The sequence below is a fragment of the Juglans regia genome, chromosome 3 (assembly GCF_001411555.2).
Source record: "Juglans regia cultivar Chandler chromosome 3, Walnut 2.0, whole genome shotgun sequence".
In the NCBI taxonomy this organism is placed as follows: domain Eukaryota; kingdom Viridiplantae; phylum Streptophyta; class Magnoliopsida; order Fagales; family Juglandaceae; genus Juglans; species Juglans regia.
Genome location: NC_049903.1, coordinates 16,614,120 through 16,637,949, shown reverse-complemented (window position 1 = coordinate 16,637,949; position 23,830 = coordinate 16,614,120). Strand labels below are relative to the sequence as shown.

The following is a 23,830-nucleotide window of genomic DNA, read 5'->3' as shown; positions in this document are numbered from 1 at the left end:
TTCCACACAAACCACTAGCTAGCTAATTTCTTGTTGATATCAAGTGAGCAATAGTACGTTCTTTGTCTTATTTTATTAGTGAAATATCACAATCATTATCATCTCACTTTAGCCATATTTTAATTAATTTTTGTTTGTAATTGCAGCAAATTATCACAAAATCCCTTTATTAAAGCCCTATTAACATTTGTATTTTATTCTTTCATGTTGAGGTTAATTATCTGTATATCATGATGAGTACTATTATATATATATATATATATATAATTTTACTAGTACTGTATGTACCTTCAATAATATGCTATATATATATATAATTAATGTGGGACCAGTAAGTATATATAAATTAAATATAGCATGAGTGGCCACATGAATTGATCAAGTCAGCATCTACAAATTAATTTATAAACCGTCTAGGTCTTAAATTTGATTTCAGTCGGCACTTTGATATATAAAGATAAACCATTATATTGATGTATATTATAATTTTATTTTTCATTTGGTTGTATTGATGTGACAATATTCATAAACCAATTAAATCAAATCTTATTTTTAAAGTGAAAAATTCAATAATTGATGGATAATATATATCGTATCGTTAGAATTAGATCAGTCAGATGAAAATGACTGTAAGTACGTACTACTGATCATCAGTATTTAGCATTTTCCATATAACAATAAATTAATGTGACCTTTAGTTTATTAATATAGAACAGTCTCATGTACATTTTGTTTTTAAATATTCATGTGAAAGGTTATTAGCTAATTAATTAACTTCTCCCTTTGAATATAGCTACTTAATTAGCTAGCAATTTATAATTAATTAGGTTAATCTGAGATTCCCTAGCTTTGGGATATTATCTCATACATCTCCTAATTATTAATTTGGAGTCTAGGTCTATATTTTACAGATCAGCTTAATGATTATGGTTTGGGAATTAATGCAACTTGGTCTCCAACATATATATATATATATATATATATATATATATGTGGTATTTTTATGAGAACTTTGAGAAGCATATATATATGAACGTGAGGTACTGGATGATATTTTCAGATTTTACAGCACATGTAAATTAATTTTATCAAGTACAGTACCCTATATATATATATATATATATATATATATATATATGAATAATGCTACTCTCACCACTCTCGGTCCCGCTCTCGGTCCCGCTATATTTTTTTTTTATTTTTTTAATATATTTTTTTTTACTTAATGATTAAGTAAGTATTTTTTAATGATATTATAATTTTTTTATTTTTTTAAAAAATATTTTATAGTGTTAAAAAAATATATATATAAAAAAATAAAATAAAAAAACACTACATTTTACACTGAGCGGAACTGAGAGCGGGAGAGGGAGCTGGGGCTGTAGCACGGTTCTATATATATATATATATATATATAAATATAAATATAGGCCAGATTGTCTCGACTGTACTAGTGAGAGGGAATACTCCTTGTATTTATTGTCGGCTGAGGATCAGATTCGTATTCGATTCCCTGAATATTGAACTGACATATTTTTGGATCGATGCAGATGATCATTAATGAGCTTAGGAATATACAAGTTTTATTTATATATATGTGTTAACACTGATCTATATATATATAACACCTAATTAATGCTTGGAACTCCTCTTCATAGCATCCATCCAATTTAGAAAGACAACGCATCTGGATAATTTCATGAGTCATGGGCCTGAGGCTTAGTTTCATGAGCAACAAAATTCAGTTCAATGAGGACGTTGATGATCATGATCATCAGCCAGCTTTAAGATAAGAATACCAACCAAAATATTTAGTGGATTGGTATTAATTTAGCCTTAAATATTAACAGATCGATGCATGCTTGGGTTTCAAGTTCCTATATAAGTTATTAATTCTAATTCTCCTCTAGTTGTATGTATATGCATGTTTGGGGACTTTCTAGTCATGCGTAGTTCAATTAGTTAATCATGCTGTGCTTGGGTTTTCGGTTATCTAGTTGCATGCATGACTATCATCATGAACACTTGTGTACCATGATATGGACCCATTAATATTTGGACAACAAATTACGGAATCTAGCTATATATATGGGCCTTGTACCAATTAGTTGGGCTCAAATTTCACTAAATTGTTTGATTGCAACGAATTAAGTTCTGAAAGTTTAGAGGTGCACAAATCCTTGCTAGTTGCTAAACATCTTCCGTCTCCTCTCTCCATGATCACCTTGTGATGTTAACTATATACCATTCCTATGCAAACTCATGTTGCACAACCTTGTGATCACTTATTTGAGAACATAGAAACTAATGATGACTGGAGGACTATAACTCATCTCATCTCATCTCAAACTTCAATTTAAACTCAAACTGCTACAATTTAATCCTTGTAGACTAAAATTTCTCAGGATAACAATATCCCCCCTTATATATATATAAATATTAGTTAATGTCGAGTATATAACAACTTATGTAAAGTTTTATAAATATTTAGTGAGAATGCCCCATTTGGTATTGATTGAACCGGTACCATTATTGTTATTTTGATTTGGTATCAGAGCAATAATTGGCTCACACTTCTTTTGATCCGCTATGGCCTCCACCATGATGTTGCATATTTTACATTCGGTATGCCCGATATTACACCATTAGTTTCTGTCAAACTTGATGGAACTAATTATCTCAATTGGACTACTCAATTTATTCCCATGCTAAGTAGCCATTAGGGCTAGGGGCCAAATACCTACACTTGATCCACCCAGTAAAAAAACTAGAGGCGGGTGCCAAGTGGGGCACCGCCCCCACCTGGGTTTATATATATCTATACTATTATATAAGAGCCTATCTAACGGTTGTAAACGGAAATTCTTGTTTTAACGGAGTGAAAATTTCTATTTTAACTGCTATCAAACGGAAGGTCTATTCTCTCGAAGCTTCTCCCCCTCCCACTCTCTCCCTCTCTCTCAATCCTCTGTATATTCTCTCACTCTCTCTCAACTAACTCTGTTTTTCACCGATTCTTTATAACCCTCAACCTCCATCTGCTTCTCTAACCATCACACACTTAGACCTACTCTCTCTCACCCTCGACCCTCCTCAAACTCACTCTCTCACACCTCTCTCTCTCTTTTGTAATATATTTTTCGTCGGAAACCAGAGATCTCTCTCTCTCTGTCCTCAAGATTCTTCAACCGTGTCTCTCAAATCTCCTCTCTACAGACGTTTCCCGTGTTTGGTCTCAAAGAAAATGAAGAAAACTGCAGCCTAGGTCAGCCAACGAAGAACAAGGTTGATCTGGAAAGGTGAGTTTTTTTTTTTTTTTCCTTCTAATCTGAGTTTTTTTTCTTCTTCTTTAAGTCTGAATGTATGATTCTTTGAGATCTGAAGTTTTTTTTTTTTTTAGGGCAGCCTACTCCACGGGAATCTGCTCAAAGGCTTTCGATTCTTCACATTGTGGTTCTTCCCTCTCTCTCATTCGTCCCCTAGAGCTTTCGATTCTCATAGCTTGTCTCAATGTTTTTTTTTTTTTTTTGGTTTTTGTAAGTAGACTAGATGCTCAGAGACTAGCACAAGCAAGCTAAAGATGTTTTGATCTCTCTTGGAGGGACTTTTTTAGTTTTAAACCCTCTCGAAGTGAAAGTTTTGGTTTCTTTGTCTTCGGTATCCATAAGAGGGATTTTGGACGTCAGACACCGAGGAAAAGCTTCCTCTCATAGTGGTGTATCTTTGGGTTCCTCTTCTCTGTTCTTATTGTTGGTATGGTCTGGGTATGGTTTTTATGGTTTTGTTTTTATTTTCTCTTGGTTGGATGTGAATCTGTGGGATGGTTTGGATTTTGTTTGCCGTCTTGTTGTTTTTTTATTGAAAAACTTGTGTGGTTTTTTTTTTATTTCATTTTTTTTCTTGCTTGTTCTCTTTTTGTTCTGCATTTTTTTTTTTGTTCCATGTGAATCTGGTTGTTGGATTTCTCTTCATTGCTTTGGACAATTTTTGGTTGTGTTTGCCAGTTGCTTGGATGTGAAATTTCTTGTTTGTTCTTATGGGGTGCCAACTAGATGTATTTTGTTGGCCATTTGGGATGAGATTGATTTTTTGATTACGAGTCTTTTGTGCATGTAACTTTCGGTTTTGGTCGGCAAGGGAAGGGGTGGAGGCCAATGTTTTAGGAAAGTGAATTATAATTTATAGGGAACAAAAAAAATCTATAATTAGTTGAGGTTATTTTGCCAATTTGTATTATTAATTGCTTTTGGAATTTAGAGGTGATGTTCTGATAAAAAAACCCATTAGCACACTATCAATTATTTTTTTAATAAACATATTCGCTCTTAATTTAGTCTAGGTTAATTTATAATAAGTCCCAATATGGTATTTTTGTAGCTTTCTATTAGTTTACACAGCAGAAGCTCCCAGCTTGTAAACCAGTACATCACCAGCCTGGGTAACTTCCCAAATGCTACTATTTGCTTCTGACTTTCATAATCTATTATTCATCCTAATTTGTGTGTTTATGGTGTTGAGAATCTCTTATGCAGGCCATTTCTATATTTCTATTGATGGGTACCATCTTCGTTCCTATCGGCCTTGTTACTCTTTATGCTTCCCAAAGTGTAAGCATTCTCTGTAGTTACTTTTAAGCTTATCATGTTGCTGCCTACATACCTTTTTGTACCTTCATAAGTGCAATGATTATTTATTTGCAATTTGGCTTCTAGGTTGTTGAAGTTGTGGACATATATGATGTTGAGTGCATACCAAAAGCATTTAAAAGCAAAAGGCAAAGACAACTCAATTCCCAAAAATTGTTCTCACTTCTTAAAGGTGTTTTATTTTTTATTTTCTGTTTGCCACATCTCATGACAATTCATGCAAGTGGTTAATCTATGAGTTTCATAAAGCTTTTGAGGATTTCATCATCCAAAATTTGTCAATACTCATTCTTTAATAGTCTGCACCTTGTGATGTAATCTAGGCTAAGGGAAATACAAATGAACGATAGAAGAAGCAGTAACAGCAGTGCACAGAGGGTGTTCTTGTTTTTGGCTTTGTTCTTGTTTGCCTTTTGTGTATATATAGTGTTTTAGTATTTTGTAGAAATTTTGAAATCTTAGAAATCTTCCTACTCAAATCGGAGGGGTTGATTTTTTTTTAGATCTGGGTGTAATGTTCTCTAATGAAGAATTTTTGTAGGTTGCCGAAGCTCGCACGGAGGATGGACTGTGGAAGAAGATCGGGCGACTGAGGAAGAGTTTCACACGGAGGATGGGCGGCCGAAGCTCGACGGTGCCATGTTAATTGGCATCGTCAATTTCCATCTCGGCTAACCCCATCACAGCCCAATTCGGACTGTTGTCACATCATCGTTCCTACTTCAATACTTCAATCAGCCCACACATACGGTAATCTTTCCAGTCCCCAGCGATTGATTTCTTGTGGATGAGTGTTTTGATATGGGCTTGCTTAAGAAGAGAAAAATTCTGATGGGAAATGATTTCTCTATTTGTTGGAATCAAATTTTGCTTAAACTGTGTATTCACATTCATTGCCAGGGGAAAATGTTCTTAATTTTCTATTTAAACATAATTGTCTATGAACTAATTGCTCGTCTGAGTAGCACCCAGTGTATAAGTTATTCGTTTATTGTTAGTGGGATTTTAAAATGAACATAAAAGAAATTTTTTTGTCTATGCTTATTCTACCCCAATTTCTTGGGTAGTGCATTCTACTCCACTGGATGTCCAATTTGAGCTTTTTAACTAGATGGCAAAGACATCACATTTGATACCTTGGGTTTATTTGAATAAAGTCACATTTGCTTTTGCATGGCATTCTTAGTTTGTCTTCAGTTTGAAGCTTTGTGTTTTTGGGCTCTGTGAATATAAGTTAAATGAGTTGATTGCAGCAGCCTGTACAACATGGTTATATGTATCACATATATATTGAAGATTATGCTTGCTTGACCTGTGCCAAGCACATGGTTTCAACATGGTCCTTTGTCTGTAGAGGTTGCAACAGAAAATTGGTACATGAAAATGACCAGAGAGGCCACTAGGCTGATGTTTTGTTTAACACTGGGCTATGTTTGAATAAGTAACTCGGAAAGGTTTGAAATTTGGCCTTTTCCTGCACCCAAGCATTTGGAGGGCAGATGGACCCTAACTCTAGACACAACCCTGCCATTGAAACGTGCTGGTGTACCAAAGTCCATGTAAGGTAGGATTATTTCCTGTGGCTGGGAAATAAATGTTCAGGTTTGGTATATGTGACTTTCTGTTTTATGATGTGACAAAATTTGAACCAGAATCAAGACTTTAAAGTGGCATGCTAAATTCAAGTTGCAACATCAATTTTTTGCCAATGTGTATATTGTTCACTAATTAATTATATTATATTTGTTATACGAGGTGTTAAGTCTGAATTTTATATGCTTGTGTTGTTTCTCTATATTGAAATCGTAAATTGCAAAGATGACAAGAATTATAAGAATTATGCGCTTTGATTTACAGAGTCTGTTTAAAGGAAACTTGTTTATGGAGTCTTGCATTTGATAAACGTGCTTTGTTTGTATTGAAATCATACCGAGCTGCCGGTTTTCTTGGAAGATTTGAATTGTTTGTAAGTCATGGAAAAATATAAATTCTTGGAATGAAATATACGTAATAAATGTTTTGTTTGTATGTCACTGCAAATGCATGTTTCTCCCACCTTGATTGTGTTTGGCACTCCTGTCTAATGATGTTGGCATGCCTTTGTGGCTCACAGGAATTTCATGACAATATTGGTGATTTAGATGGACCAGAAGAGAGAGCGAGCAAAAGATTCAAAGGTTTATTTCAGCCTTTCAGCCTTTTGATTTCTTAGGTTGTAGACTAAACTTGTGCCAAAGTGAAGGTAGTTCTGCTGAAAGTAATGAGACTATGAGAGACATGTTTGTTTCATTGTAAAATGTTCCACCGTTTACATTCAAAGTAATCTTTTTATGAACTTCCATTCTTTGGAGCTAATTTTGTAAGTCTTGTGAGAACTGGGGACAACATTTTTTTTCTCTCTCAAGAATATATTTTTAGTCAGTTGGTGCCAAAATCGTGGTTTTCTTCTATTCGTAAATCTCTTGATTCAGTTTTGCCCTGTAAGAATTGGCATGTTTATATTAAATGGTTTGATGTAATGAACATTTTAAATTTTTATAGATATGTATATATACGTAATAATTCCATCAGTTTGGAACTCCTTGCTTTCACAGCGCCATGTCCAACGCACACTAGAGTTTATATATATATATATATATATATACACTGTAAACAAGGAATACTAATAAAGTTTAAACATAGAAGTTGCACTTGAGAATTTCAGACAGCCATATACATTAGCGACCTGAGAACTGAGAGAGAGGTGGTGGCATTAGACTTGGAGGATGCGGTTGAAGTGGATGTGTCTCCCCGGATTTTCTTATCAGAATCAACGAAGGCTAGCTTAGCTGGTGGCGGGTGCTCCGGCGACCCCTTGCTTTTCAATAAAATAACTATTTCAGACATTGAGGTCCTCTCTGTAGCCGATGACTAAGTGCACATCAAAGCTATCTCTATTATGTTTTTCACTTCTTCTACTGTATAATCGTTTGGGTCTAAGGTATTTCATCAGATCGCTGTTTTTTTACAAATAACCATGTCATAAAACTAGGCAAACGTGCTTTGCACGTTGTTCCCGCCTAGTATATATATATATATATATATATATATATATATATATATATTACTTATATTAAAGAAGTTGGAATGAAATGACGTCTTTTTGAGGAGTTATAAATTCACCCACAACGACATTGTTTCGTGTTAGGGTAAATTACCCCCCTCCTCACATCTCTATCTCTCTTTCACACCTTTCATATAGTCATACTCACTCACAATCTTGCCTCTCTCTCTCTCTCTCTCTCTCTCTCTCTCTCATCACCTCTCTCTCGTCGTTGTTGTAGCTCACACTGTCGCCATCGCTAGGTTCATTTTTCTCTCCATCTCATCTTGTAAGTAACTTGAAACCCTAAGTTTGAAATTTCAAATTGTTTTATATGTTCAATGGAGGATGGGATTGTCTTCAATGGAGGATGGGGTTGTGTTTTGGATTATGTGGAGTTGGATTGTGTGTTATATGTTTGATTGTGGATTTATGTCCTTTAATTCCGTATTGATTTTAGGATCAGATGATTTATGGTTATAATTTGAAATCGTAAATTAATTTATGGGTTCGAAATGAACCCTTGGATGAATTTAGGGTGTTGAATCAGAGATCCTAAATAATCTAGGGGTTCAATCTGAAATCCTAAATTAGGTTAGGGATTCAGATTGAACTTATAGATGGTTTTAGGGTTTCAGATCTAAAACCCTAAAACCAATTGGGGGTTCAATTTGAAACCCAAAATCAGTTTAGGATTTTAGATTCAAACCCTAAATTAGGTTAAGGGTTCAATTTGAAACCCTAATCTAGCTTGGGGTTTCCATTTTAATCAATTTTGGGGTTCCAAATTGAAACCCAAACTAGATTGTCTAATTTTTTGTATGATCTTAATTTTTATGATTTTAAAAACCTAAAGTTTTTTATACTTTGGATCATGTGACGTGCTTGATTGTTTGTCGTACTCATGGATAATGGTAATTGTGCTAGTAGTGAGGGTGATCATAATACTAATCCAAGTCCAAACAGTAGCACTAGTGTTACCTCCCCTATACCTACCATTACCCTTACACCCATGGGTCCACCAAAGAAAAAATCGATTTCCATCGTGTGTGAACATTTTACCAAATTAGAGGGTGCTAACTCCAATGACCCACAAGCACAATGTAATTGTTGTGGTGTTGTTTATGGTTGTCACTATAAACGACATGATACTTCCATGCTGAAAAATCATTTAGAAGAACAATGCAAAAAGAGTCCTATAAGATGTGCAATACTTGAAAAGAATCAGTCTAGATTGGAGATTGCACTTAAGAAGATGGTTTATGAGATTAGTAGCAGGGCAATACATTGAAGGGGTTTGTGAGGTTTGATTCAGAGAGGTGTAGGAGGAATTTATCTCATATTATCATAATAGACGAGCTACCATTTTGAATTGTGGAAGGAGAAGGGTCCCAAGTCTACTATTTGAAACCTAGGTTTAACATTACTTCTCGCCATGAGTGAAGATAACATGTAATATGTCCACCACTTTGATGAGGAAGAAAAGAGATCGGAGTAGCCCAACAGTGTTGATTGGGAAAATATCCAGGTTTTTGTAGAATTTTTTAGGTATTTTTATGATGCCACATGCACCATTTTTGGGTCTTTATGTGTAACATTCAATGAATATTATCAGCAAGTTTTTCAGGTGAAGGGCAAGCTGTGGACTTTATTGATGATTTGTCTCATTTCTCTTGACTCTTCTCTCTTAAACAAAGACTAGATATAGCTTTATGCTTCATGAAATTTAAATGTTTTGTTGAAAGTCTATTTCCACAAAAATTAAGCAACTACAAACTGATAATAATGAAGAATATGTCTCTACCACGTTTACACATTTCCTAGAAAAACATGGGACCCTCCACAGATTAACTTGTCCCTATACCTTATAACAAAATGGTATATTTGAACAAAAACACAGGCACACATCACATAAATTGTGTAACGCCCCGTTCTCGAGGGTCCGAAGAGTTAACTCATATTACCTGATAATCAATTCTAATATTGCTAATATACTTTCAAAAGCTCCAAATCAACATGGACACTTCAAATTTAATTAACCACACATACTCATATATAAAATCCTCAACAATTAACCCCATAAATACCAACTTCTCTACATGTCATTTAAACTCACATTTCAATAATATAATGAACAAAACAAAATCACCAATACTCATCGAAAACTTTATATTCTTACTCCACTATTATTAAGTCATCTCACCCAATGCTTCGTAGTCTCGATCCTCAACTGAAAAATTCAAAATCATCTGAAAATATTGTGAAGATAAATGGGGTGAGTTATCAACAGCTCAATAAGCAGAGAGCATATACTAGTATGTAAACATGAGCATTTATAGAGTTCAGAATGCAGAACAAAACACTTTTTATTTTAGGATTGCAGAGTCATAACATGTTATCAAAAATATCAGAGCGAAAGTTCAAAAATATTCTTATTCAAAATTCCTTTGGCACGGCATAACTGAAATATCATATCAAAACAGAATTCCATGTTTAACCCCCGTGGTAGCGTTGTGCAAACCCCGATGGCCAATCGAGCAAAAACAGAATGTGAATCTTCCGCTTATCATTCTCGAAGTCCCGAGTGTGCACATAGAAAAGACCACGCAGAAAACCACTTTGTTTCCAAAGTGGGTGCACTAGAAATAGAAAAGTTGGTACTAACACAAATAGAGGCCACAATTTTACACCCGTGGTAAGGTTAGAACAGAACGAAAACAGAATGTCATGCCAGAGGTTTCAGAAATCATATCATATCACATCAGAGTACAGAACATTTTTCAGAACAAAACAAAATCAAATCACAAAAATATAATTTATGCACAATTTTTCATATTCGCTCTCTTTTGCATAATTCCGAAATAGAATGCTAAAACTTTGCTCATGTCTACACCAGTCATGACAGAAAATACTTTATTCTTATACAGAATTTCATAAGTCATGCAGAACAAATAACTGAGGTCGTTCTAAATTTTTTTTCATAATAAAACATGCATATTTTTTCAAAAATCAACCTCAGCCCATTTTATTTATTTTTATGCAAAGTCTACCATAGAAACCTCGCTTATCTGGACTCCTTAGTCTTTCAAAAAATTCCTCAACAATACCGAACAACTATTAATTGTCACCTATAAAAATCACGTAATTCTCGTAAATTTCCAATCAATCACGTATTTCAATATTTAAACCTAAAATGCTAAAAGAACTTATTTTAAATCCTCAAAACCTAAAATTCTCATAATTCCTAAAATACCATCATTTTCTAAAACCATCAATATCCAGTTAATCGAATTCGTACCAATTTAATCGAACAAGTATTAAGATAATTACGGAACTCAATAAAAAGTAATATTTAAAATATCTAAAATACCAACAACGTATTATAAATTAATAGAATACTTTGACTACTTTAAAAAATCTTATAAAATAAGTTGTGAAAAACTTTTCTCTTAAAAATAGGTTTACTTCCTTTAGTTAATAATATTATTAAAATATTATCTCTACAAAAATAATATTTTATGAGACTTCAAACAAAACCCAATTAATCATAAATCCAAAAAGACCACTCATCCGAAAACATATATCTGGTACATACTAAGGAAAAATTGGTAATAGTACTCAACTATTTGGTTAACAATTTACATATATTATATATATATATACCTTATGAGGAAAACTAGCAGTGAACGAAAACATAAAAAAAAATAACAGAAGTAGTTACAGCAGGGCTTACACCAGGAGAAGTTAGGCGCCATGGGCGACGACTGGGCTGGAAATACCGTGGTGGCGTTGCTGTCGAGCTGGGGAGGGCGTGTGGTGGTGAAGCTACCTATGCTGGGCGGCGAAAGCGAGAGAGGCAGAGAGAGATGAGCGGGAGGGAGTGCGAGAGTAAGCCGTGAGAGGGAGAAAGAGACTGCATGTGATACTCATTGAGAGAATAGCAATGCGGCGGTGCCAAGGTGGTTGGGCAGAGGCAGATCACGGGTGGCTGGGGCGTTGGTGTCGCTTGTAGATGCGGCAACAGGTAGGGTGGTGGCTTACGGGCGGTGAGTTGGTTGAGTGAAACTGCTCTGTTTTTGGAGAGCAAAACAGGGGGTGTTTCCACTACAGCTTTTCGATGGGATGGGGATGGTGGTGCCCGGTGGAAATGGGTTGTGCTACGAAGGAGGAGGTGCTTGGTTTGCTTGCTGGACGGGTTTGGTAGCAGTGCATCCGAGGCTGTGTTGTGGCGTGAAACGGTGGTGGAAATTTTTGCTTGGCAGCCCGCGTGTGAAAGCTGGATGTCGAGGTTTGCGGATGTAGGCCAAGGATGCGGCAAGTAGCATAGAAGAGAAAGGTAAAAACAAAGAAGGGAGAATCATGGGCGAAGAAGGAAGAACAAGCAAAAGAAAACGAGAAGAACAGATAAAATAGAGATGGGGGTACGACGCAACAGAGGAAGGAAAAAAAGAATAATAGGGTTTCAAAGCTCCGACAGGCTGAGCTCAAAAGGAAAAGTAGAACATACTCAAGTAGGCCAGTCCCAAAAAAAAACAAAAAAACAAAAAAAACAAAAGAAAGTCCAACGAAGAAAAAGACACAATAAAAAGAAATAAGAGCCAAATAAAAACACTACAATTCAATATTAATAAAATAAAATAATTAAAGTCTAGCAATAAAATAAATTAAAGCAAAGAGCAATTTAAATGTAAACAATAATTAATATCAAGAAAACACGTCAAAATGAATTTCAAAACTTAAAATAAAAAATTAAACCAATGAGAAACATGATAAATTTAAAACAAAAGAATCAATATTTAAAATTAAATAAAAAAATACTTCAATTAAAAAAAATACACTAAAACATGGGGCATCACAAATTGGCCTCATTGCTTGCTCACTCTCACTTACCCTTCAAATATTAGGTAGATGAATTTTTTACAGATGTATATCTTATCAACAGTATGCCTATCCTTGTTTTGCGCAACTCCTTTCCGTACTTTGTGTTCTTCCACAAGCACCTAGATTACTTGAGTCTCAAGACCTTTCGTTGTGCATGCTTCCCCTTACTTCATCCATATAGAACCCACAAACTTGTCTATTGCAGATGAAAATGCTTCTTTTTTTTTTTTAATTGTAGTGAAAACCAAAAAGGGTATAAGTGTTTAAAGCCTTAAACCAATAGTCTATATTTGTTGATATGTCAATTTTTATGAGAACAATTTTTCATTCTCCACTTGCCTTGCTCTTCAGAGGTGGCTTCCTTGGATCCTGCAGCTCATGCACCAACAGGTAATGGTTAGTTATCTTTCTCCAATCCATTTCCTTCTAATTTTTTTATGCCTACTAATGTTTCTCCTATAGCTAACCCTGCTCCCAACCAGCTCTGTAACGCCCCGTCCTTGAGAGTCTGGAGAGTTAACTCATATTACCTGATTATCAACTCCAACATTGCTAATACTCTTTCAAAAGTTTCAAATCAAACGTAAACACTTCAAATTTAATTAACCACACATACTCGTATATAAAATCCTCAATACAGTAACCCCAAAGTTTACCAACTTCTCTACATGTCACTTAAACTCACATTTCAACAATATAATTATAAAAAATCACCAATACTCATAGAAAACTTTTTATTCTTAATCCACTATTTTTAAGTCATCTCACCCAATTCTTTATAGTCCTGATTCTCAGCTGAAATATCTAAAAATCATCTGAAAATATTAGAGATAAGAGGGGGGTGAGTTATCAACAACTTAGTAAGTAGAGAACATATACTAGTATGCAAACATGAGCATTTACATATTTCAGAATGCAGAACAAAACACTTTATTTTTAGAATGCAGAGTCAGAACATGTTATCAAAAATATCAGAGCCTAAATTCAAAAATATTCTTATTCTTAGCATAGCATAACTGACCACCACCGTACCAGAGCATCATATCATATCAGAGGCCATGTTTAATCCCGTGGTAGGGTTGTGCAAACCCCGGTAGCTAACCGAGTAGAAACAAAATGTGAATCTTACCCTTATTTATTCTCGGAGCCCTGAGTGTGCACATAGGAAAGACCACCAGAAAAAACCACTTTGTTTCCAAAGTGGGTGCACCAGAAACATAATAGTTGATACCAACCCAAACAGAAGCCACTATTAGCACCTGTGATAGGTCAAATAGATCACCATCCACAAACCACATCCCGATTTAAAATGTCATGCCAAAAGTTTTCAGAATTCACATCATATCAGAGTACAGAACAGTGTTTTCAGAAATCACATCATATAAGAGTACAAAACATTTTCAGAACAGAACAGAGTTTTCAAAAATCACAAAACATAATTTTATGCACAAACTTTCATATTCACTCTCTTTTGCATAGTTCAGAAGCAAAATGCAAAATAGCTCATGTTTACACCAGTCATGCTAGAAAATAATTTATTCTTAAACAGAATATCATGTGTAATGCAGAACAAATAACTAAGGTAGTTCAAATCTCTTTTCATAACAAAACATGCATATTTTCAAAAATCAACTTCAACCCATTTTATTTTTATGCAAATCTAGTACAGGAACCCCGCTTACCTGGATGACTTAGCTTTTCAGAATTTTTCTAAAAAATATCGAGTCGACTATAAATTATCACCTATAAAAAATAATCACGTAATTTTTGTAAGTTTTCAATCAATCACGGATTTCGATATTTAAACCTAATCTTCTGAAATATCTTATTTTAATTCCTCAAAACTTAAAACCTTCATAATCTCAAAATACACCAGCACTTCCTAAAATCACCAATATCCACCATAACCCACGTCAAACTCAAAACACCAATATTTAACCTGAAACAGCCAACAAATCTCATAGCATAAACCAATCACACAAACAACTCTATCATCCAATCCAACCGACCCCCTTACTCCTCGGACTCAGTCCGACACAACCAACCAATTCACAGTAAATATGAGTTAGCGTGAAAATACATTTAAATTTCAAAAGTTCTTTGGAAAAATACTTACAATGCTATAATATAATTTTTAAAAGATCACAGAGGTGCTAGAAGTGGCAGCACAACAACGGAATTGTGCAAAATGCACTGTTGTCGTGGGTCTCAAAAACTCACTTTTGAACGGGGACAAACCAAGACTCGAGATTGATGGGGAAGGACTTAGGGATGTTGGTGAAGCCAATGGTGGTGGTAGTTGGCCGTGGGCGGCGGCGTAGAGAGTGGTTGAAGACTAAAATGTCAAAAATAGAAATGTTGATGAATGTGCTTCACTGGTGGCAGATCGGGGCTGAGGATGGGTGCATTAGGTTGCTAGGAGGTCGAAGATGAAGTGGTGAAAAAATGGTGGCCAAAGGTGGCGTGACGGCGGCGCTGTAGAGAAGAGAAGGCTATGGCTTCAAGCTGTGCGTACTCACAGCGGCACGAAAGGGCCTGGGATTGAAGGGGGGTGGTTGCCGGCCGATGGGGAAGGGAAGGAGAGGGGCAGTGTTAGTCATGGCGGCTCGCGGCGGTGGGCTGGATGGAGAACGACGCACGGACGCGGGGAGGGAATGAGACCGCGCGGGAGGGGAGAGAGAGAGAGGAGAAAAGAAATGGGGGGAACAAGAAAAGAGGAAGAAAAGAAAAAGTGAGGGAAAGAAATGATGTTCAATCCTAAAAACTTGGGTCACAAAATTGATCCAACAAAAATTATTTCAAAACAACAATTTAAATAAAATTAATTTAAACACAGTGACTAAGTAAAATAAAATAATTAAATCCAACAACACAATAATTTTAAAACCCACAAACAACTAATTTAAATTAAGAGAAATTTAAATGTAAAACAATAATTAATATTAATAAAGCATAACAAAATAATTTTCACAACTTAAAAAATCATAAAATAAACCAACAAGAAATCCAATAAATTTTAAAACAAGAGAACTAATAGTTAAATTAATTATAATAATCATTCAGTTAAAATACACTAAAATACAGGGTGTCACATCCTCCACCCTTAAAAAACATTTCGTCCTCGAAATTTGTAAGGTCAAACATTAACGCCAAGGCAAGATACAAGATACAACTCAGAATATGCTTGAGAAAAACATACCATCAATAACTTCCAAACAAGCATGAGTAATGCTCTCTCAAGTCTACTCCTATAGGCGATTCCATCATACTCGTATTAGTCCCCTAGTGGCATATCACGTCCAGTATTCCTAGGGTGGCTATGATATCCAAAATCTCATTTTCCACAACAGCCTTACAACACTCAAGGAATCCCAATGATTAATAACTTTATTTGATAATCTATATTAACTTCAATCGACTCCTACGGTATAACTTCCAAACCTTCATTGTATTATACCTTTGGTAACCCAATGGTCACTTCCAAAGTTAACCATCAATAACATAATTGGTACAACAGAGTGATTAATCTCCAACTACAAGCATCGTCTCAAAAATTCAAGTCACCACTAATTCCTCAAAATCAGCACAAAATTTGAACTCCTAATTACAACAAAATATCACGCTCCTGCTGCGCACTCTGATAATTCGCCACATGCATAAAATTTATGTCCTAAAAAAAGAACACCATCGAGTACAAGGTGGCTCCATACCTACTAACTAGAACACTCTTATCACATTTTGATAGAAAAATACTTGATCTTCCAAAACTATGAATTATTACACGTTCCTCAAAATCACCAAGAATGTCTTCTTGAATTTACACAAACTATCATCTTAAATTTGATATGGATCAAATCCCAAAATCTGTCACTATAACCATAAACTAATAACAATCATTACCCAAACTAGACCAATACCTTCAATCCCCAAGGAAATAATCTCCTTGAAACTTCCTATATCAATAACTCAACTTTGATCCACCCCATTTTAATGGTCACAAACTAATCTGTCTCCAAAATAAATCAAGCTAGCACACCAAGCCTGCAAAATTAAAAACTTAAATCATATTACAAATCAGTCATTCAAATCAGTAATTCTAAAACCTTAAATTATATAAGAATCATTTTCCGAAATTTGTAAGATCGATGAACTTATATCCAATAATAAAACAATCGACTCCCGAAACTTTCAAAATCTAAAATATTAAGTGATAACAAATCATTTCCTGAAGTCTGCAAAACCTTAAACTTTTGGTGAAATTTCCGTAAATCTATCCTTAAAGTTTGTTGAACTTACAACCTCATATTCTAAAGTTTGTTCCTTTCAAACCTCGATATTATAAAAGTAAACCAAGACGATAAAAGTTCAAGCCTACTACACTAAATATTTATACCTAACAATGTCATTCTCAATCGTACCATCTTTCTGCCATAACTTAATCCTTAACCCACTTTTCAACTTCGAACTAAACGAACAAAATAAAATAAAACAAAATAATATAAACTTAATAAATAAAATAACATAATTTCATTTCAAATAAAATAAAATGAAATAAATTCAATTTAAATAAAAATAATAATTTTAAATTAAACCTTTAAAGTTTTCTGGTATTGCACATATGGTTTTACCCTTAACCATATCTTTAACCAACTCATATAGTTCTTCCTACCATCTAATATTGTAAACCCGATATTGCTCTAAACTCCCGTACATCTTTAGAATCTAAACCATAAAAATCTAAACCTTAAATCTTATAAAGATTATCTCTTATAGTCCACAAAATAAGCTTGTCGGATCTAAAATCCTTAAACCTCAAAATCTCAAAACTCAATCATAAAGTCTGCAAAATTTAAAACCTTAAATATCCACCAAATCATCTCTTATTCTTTACAAGTCTACACCTCAAATCTGAAGTTTCTTCCTAAACCCACGGATATCCAAAACTTAAATATTTTTAGTCTACAGAACCTCAAACCTGGATCTGATACCAACTGTAACGCCCCGTCTCTGAGGGTCTGGAGAGTTAACTCATATTACCTGATAATCAACTTCAACATTGCTAATACTCTTCCAAAAGCTTCAAATCAAACGTAAACACTTCAAATTTAATTAACCACACATACTCGTATATAAAATCCTCAATACAGTAACCCCAAAGTTTACCAACTTCTCTACATGTCACTTAAACTCACATTTCAACAATATAATTATAAAAAATCACCAATACTCATCGAAAACTTTCTATTCTTAATCCACTATTCTTAAGTCATCTCACCCAATTCTTCATAGTCCTGATCCTCAGCTGAAATATCCAAAAATCATCTGAAAATATTGGAGATAAGAGGGGGTGAGTTATCAAGAATTCAATAAGCAGAGAACATATACTAATATGCAAATATGAGCATTTACAGATTTCAGAATCCAGAACAAAACACTTTATTTTCAGAATACTGAGTCAGAACATGTTATCAAAAATATCAGAGCGAAGGTTCAAAAATATTCTTATTCAAATTTTTTTGGCATAGCATAAATGACCATCACCGTACCAGAGCATCATATCACATTAGAGGCCATGTTTAACCCCGTAGTAGGGTTGTGCAAATCCAGATAGCTAACAGAGCAGAAACAAAATGTGAATTTTATCCTTATTTATTCTCGGAGCCTCGAGTGTGCACATAGGAAAGACCACCAGAAAAAATTACTTTGTTTCCAAAGTGGGTGCATCAGAAATAGAATAGTTAGTACCAATCCAATTAGAAGCTACTATTAGCACCCGTGGTAGGTCAAATAGATCACCATCCACAAACCACATCCCGATTCAGAATATCATGCCAAAAGTTTTCAAAAATCACATCATATAGAGTACATAACATCTTCAGAACAGAACAAAGTTTTCAAAAATCACAAAACATAATTTTATGCACAAACTTTCATATTCGCTCTCTTTTGCACAGTTCAGAAAATGCAAAATAGCTTATGTCTACACCAGTCATGCCAGAAAATACTTTATTCGTAAATAGAATCTCATGAGTAATGCAGAACAAATAACTTAAGTAGTTCAAATATCTTTTCATAACAAAACATGCATATTTTAAAAAATCAACCTCAACCCATTTTATTTTTATGCAAATCTAGCATAGGAACCCCGCTTACCTGGATGATTTAGCTTTTCAGAATTTTCCTAAAAAATGTCGAGTCGACTATAAATCGTCACTTATAAAAAATAATCACGTAATTTCCATATATTTTCAATCAATCACATATTTCGATATTTAAGCCTAACCTTCTTAAATCACCTATTTTAATTCCTCAAAACTTAAAACCTTCATAATCCCAAAATATATCATCATTTCCTAAAATCACCAATATCCACCATAACTCACGTCAAACTCAAAACACCAATATTTAAACCCAAAACAGCCAACAAATCTCATAGCGTAAATCAATTACACAAACAACTCTATCATCCAATCCAACCGACCCCTTTACTTCTCGGACTTAGTCCGGCACAACCAACAAATTTACAGTAAAGATGAGTTAGCGCGAAAATATATTTAAATCTCAAAAGTTCTTTGGAAAAATATTTACAATGCTATAATATAATTTTTGAAAGATCACGGAGGTGCTAGAAGTTGCGGCACAACAACGGAATAGTGCAAAATGCACTGTTGCCGTGGGTCTCAAAAACTCACTTTTGAACAGGGACAAACCATGACCCAAGATTGATAGGGAAGGGTTTAGGGATGTCAGTGAAGCCAATGGTGGTGGTGGTTGACCGTGGGAGGCGGCGTAGATGGTGGTTGAAGACTAAAATGTCCAAAACAAAAATGTTGATGAATGTACTTCACTGGTGGCAGATCGGGGCTGAGGATGGGTGCATTAGGTTGCTAGGAGGTCGAAGATGAAATTGTGAAGAAATGTTAGCCGGAGGTGGAGCGACGGCGGCGCTGGAGCTAAGCGAAGGCTACGGCTTCAAGCTGTGCGTGGGGATTCACGGCGGCGCAAAAGGGGCTGGGATTGAAGGGGGGTGGTCACCGGCTGGTGGGGAAGGGAAGGAGAGGGGCGGTGTCGGTCATGGCGGCGCGCGGCGGTGGGCTAGATGGAGAATGACGCACGGACGCAGGGAGAGAAGGAGACCGCGTGGGAGGGAGGAGAGAGAAAGGAGAAAAGAAATGGGGGGGGGGGGAAAGAAAAGAGGAAGAAAAGAAAAGAGGAAAAGAAAAAAAAAAGTGAGGAAAATAAATGAGGTCCAATCATCACAACTTGGGTAACAAAATTGATCCAACGAAAATTATTTCAAAACAACAGTTTAAATAAAATTAATTTAAACACAGTGACTAAGTAAAATAAAATAATTAAATCTAACAACATAATAATTTTAAAACCCACAAACAACTAATTCAAATTAAAAGAAATTTAAATGCAAAATAATAATTAATATTAATAAAGCATAATAAAATAATTTTCACAACTTAAAAAATCATAAAATAAACCAAGAAAAAATCCAATAAATTTTAAAATAAGAGAACTAATATTTAAATTAATTAAAATAATCATTTAGTTAAAATACACTAAAATATGGGGTGTCACAAGCTCTCTACCTCTTCACCTTTACCCTCAGACCCATGTATAAATATACCCCTAGCTTCATATCAAACTAACCATTTCCAAACTCATCCTCTATAACCCCATTTATAGATTCCTCACTTACAAATCACGTATGGTCACTAGATCACAGACCAATTCCCTAAGACTAAAACATTTTCGTGATTTCTAGCTTTATTACTCGTCGAAACATCCTATTTAGACCCTCTCCTCCATCATGCACTCTATGGAACCAAGCACTTATAATCAGATTGCTAAAGATCACAACTGGGTTGTCACAATGGAAGCAAAATACAAAGCCCTCATGGAAAATCACACTTGGTCCTAATGTCCTTGACCACCTCATAAATAGATTGTTCGCAACAAATGTATATTCAAACTAAAGCAAAAGTTTGATGGATCTATTGACTGTTACAAGGTGAGACTAGTTGTAAAGGGTTTTGATCAAGAAGATGACGTTGAATTTACAAAGAAATATAGTCCTGTCATCAAACATGCCACAATTCGACTCATGTTTAGCCCTTGTAATGCATCATAATTGGTTTATACAACAACTTGACATCTTTAATGCATTTCTACATGGTCACCTTGAAGAAGAGATGTTCATGGAACAACCTTGGGGTTTTGAAGATACCTGTTATCTAGATTATGTTTGTAAGCTTCATAAATCTTTGTATGTCATTAAGCAAGCCCCTAGAGCTTGGTTTATGCGCCTTTCTCAATCTCTAATGGAGCTTGGACTCACATGTTCTCAAGTTTACACATCACTCTTTTATGTTTACGAGTCCTACTTTTGTATCTTCATCCTTATATAAGTGGAAGACATCTTGATTATTAGTGACTCTTCATCTGACATCTCATGTCTTCTTAAATGGCTCAAAAGTGACTTTGCAGTCAATGATTCAGGACCTTTGTCTTTTTTTTTTTAGTATTCAAGTTCATCAAAACAATGAGTTACTGCATATTCACCAAGGCAAACATGTTCTTGTTCTACTTCATCGGACAAAGATGGCTAGAGCTATGCCAATTTCTACTCCATGCACATTGGGCACTAAACTCTCCAAGCACTTAGGAGATCCTTTACAAGACCCTGATGAGTATATACACATTGTTGGTGCTCTCCAATATTGCATTTTGACATGACTAGACGTTTGCTATAGTGTGTGAATCAGCTATGTCAATTCCTCCATTGTCCAACAACAGTCCATTTCCCAACTGCCAAATGTGTACTGTGCTACCTTAAGGACACAATTGAGCATGGCTTACACTAAACACGAGGTCTTTTGCTATTCTTGCCTTTTGTGATAATGACTAGGCTGGAAGTGCTAATGACAGGAAATCAACAAAAGTTTATTGCATTAACCTTGACCTGTGTCTAAAATCAACAACATTTTTTGATCCTATTGCATTTCCTCAATAATGGTAGATATGGGGTTCCCAATTGTAATCCATGCTAATGGAAACAATCTCACATCCCTCAAGTCAAAAATCAAAGATTCGAGGAAGCTCCTTCAAGGCTTCCACCTCCACACAAACTCTCGCATAGTTCACTCTTTCTTTTGCAGTTGTTCATACGGTTAGGATAAAGTGGTGTTCCAATAACACTAGCAATGAAACTCCAACCCTTTTGCAGACCATGCCTCATTAAGAATACTTCTTAATTTCACCCAAAGAGGGATTTCTTTATTTCCTCTTCGCATAGAGTCATATTAGGCTACCATTTCTTCAATACTAAGGGTCTATTTGCCGTATGTCAAGGGGCAATATCCAATATTTCAAGTACTTTTTCAATTTCATGAATTTGAAGAAATAAAAGCCATTAAAAACTTAAAGTACCTTGGTTAAGCCATGTTCCCTCCACAATTTTAATATTGCTATTGTGCTAATCATATTGTATGGTAATTTCTTCCCCCATAAAATATCCAACAAGGGTACTCTCCCACTCCTTGCATCCCTTCTCAAGAATTTCTTTTGGTAGAACACCCTTTTAACCCTATCTATAATCAGGGGTGGAATATGTTAAAGTGTGATAGAAGGTTTGGTTGGAGCAAAAGAATTCGCATACATCGTGATCCTTTTGACTATTTGAGCATAACTATGATAATGGGGGCATCCACAAGAACTTTGGGTTTGAGAGATGATTGCAGGGTAGATGAGTGTCTGTCCCAATTTTCGGTTTAGGAGGGTAGCTAGGGGTAGGAGTCTCTACCATACAAAAATGGAAATGAATCTTTGTTCGAACTCATAGTGTTAATCGATGTACCTATTGTTGGTGCAAACTAACTTGGTTGGTTCTTTCGTTGGTGTTCAATTTCAAGTTCAACATCCAATTGAGTTTCCAAGATGTGAGAGGGAGCACCACTTGTATTTAACACTAAGCTCCTTTTTTATCCAAAACCGTTGCAAAGGGTTCTCTGAGTCATGCTAGTCGGGATTGAGGTATATAAGGTTTGTAAGATCAACAGAGGTGTCATCCCCCATAGTTACTGATGCGAAGAGGATGGTGGGGATCACCTGTTGTTAGTTGGAACTAGCTAAGGGAAAGGGTGGGGAAGTTGGGAAGTCAGAGTTAAAGTAGAGAATAGGGGGAGAGGAAGGAGCGTTAGTGCTTTATCCCAGGGCTAAGAGTCACCGTGGGTCTGGAGAAATGAGATCAATTTAGTGGATGTAAGATCTTGGGGTCAGGGGGATACAGACGCGCTCGAACATGCCACTTGTGATGGTAGAGGGGAGTACAACAACTAGTGCAACATTGTTGTTTGTCAAGACTCCAAAGTGATAGTTGCGGAAGTATACTTACATGGCTTTGTTACCATCCAGTATAACATCTTTTATTTCAAAAAGCTTAAAACCAATGATTTTAATACTATATAGGTTCATACAAGTCTTTCGATCTTTATAATTACCTATGCCGAAATATCCAAGATATATCCTATAATTTCCTCTTTTGACAGCAAATCATAAGATTAAAATCATCTAATTAATGGCCAGTTAATTAAAAGTGATAAGCTCATAATAAATCAGACAACATATAAGAGAATTATTTCAAATTAGAATAGAAAAACAAGCATAGTTCGGAATTAGATTACATCGTTTTTCTAGAATAAAGAAAATTTAGTTCATGCTAAAAATTAAATTCAACATAAACGAATTCACCATAATTTTTCTGATAGAAGAATAGAAGAAAATGAACACTGAAAATGCTCCTCGCAATCCGCAGTGTCGTCCCTCACAAGTCGTAGCGTCTGAAATGAAAAAATCCAAAGAAATTCCCCTCTGAAAAACTTTCCAATTTCGTGCTAATGATATGCTTAAATATGGTAGAAAAGAAACCTTAATGTCTTCATATTCCCGCACACAAAATCGCCTAAATTTTAGGACTCAACTTGGTAGCCACGTACGCACTTCAAGAGTTTGAATTTGAAAATCCTTATTAGAGACAACTTTGTATCCCTTTAAGATAGCTTTCCAATGCATTAAGAATTGTATCAATTCGATTTTGGAGCGAAAAGTTATGATTAAAATACTGAAATGTGTCCATGTTGTCTACTAGCACGTTTTGGACTCTGATCCGAATTACTCTCAAACCCCATCATTATCCTTATTTGAAAAGTCC

At 35.1% G+C, this 23,830-nt stretch overlaps 1 long non-coding RNA gene across 1 annotated transcript; it reads left to right on the top strand.

Annotated features, from left to right (window-relative positions):
- Window positions 1–4,765: 4,765 nt before the first annotated feature.
- Window positions 4,766–7,021, top strand: LOC109005999. The gene is made up of 3 exons (XR_004801208.1): window positions 4,766–4,818; window positions 5,188–5,396; window positions 6,760–7,021. It is a non-coding gene; the product is annotated as an uncharacterized LOC109005999 (long non-coding RNA).
- Window positions 7,022–23,830: the final 16,809 nt, after the last annotated feature.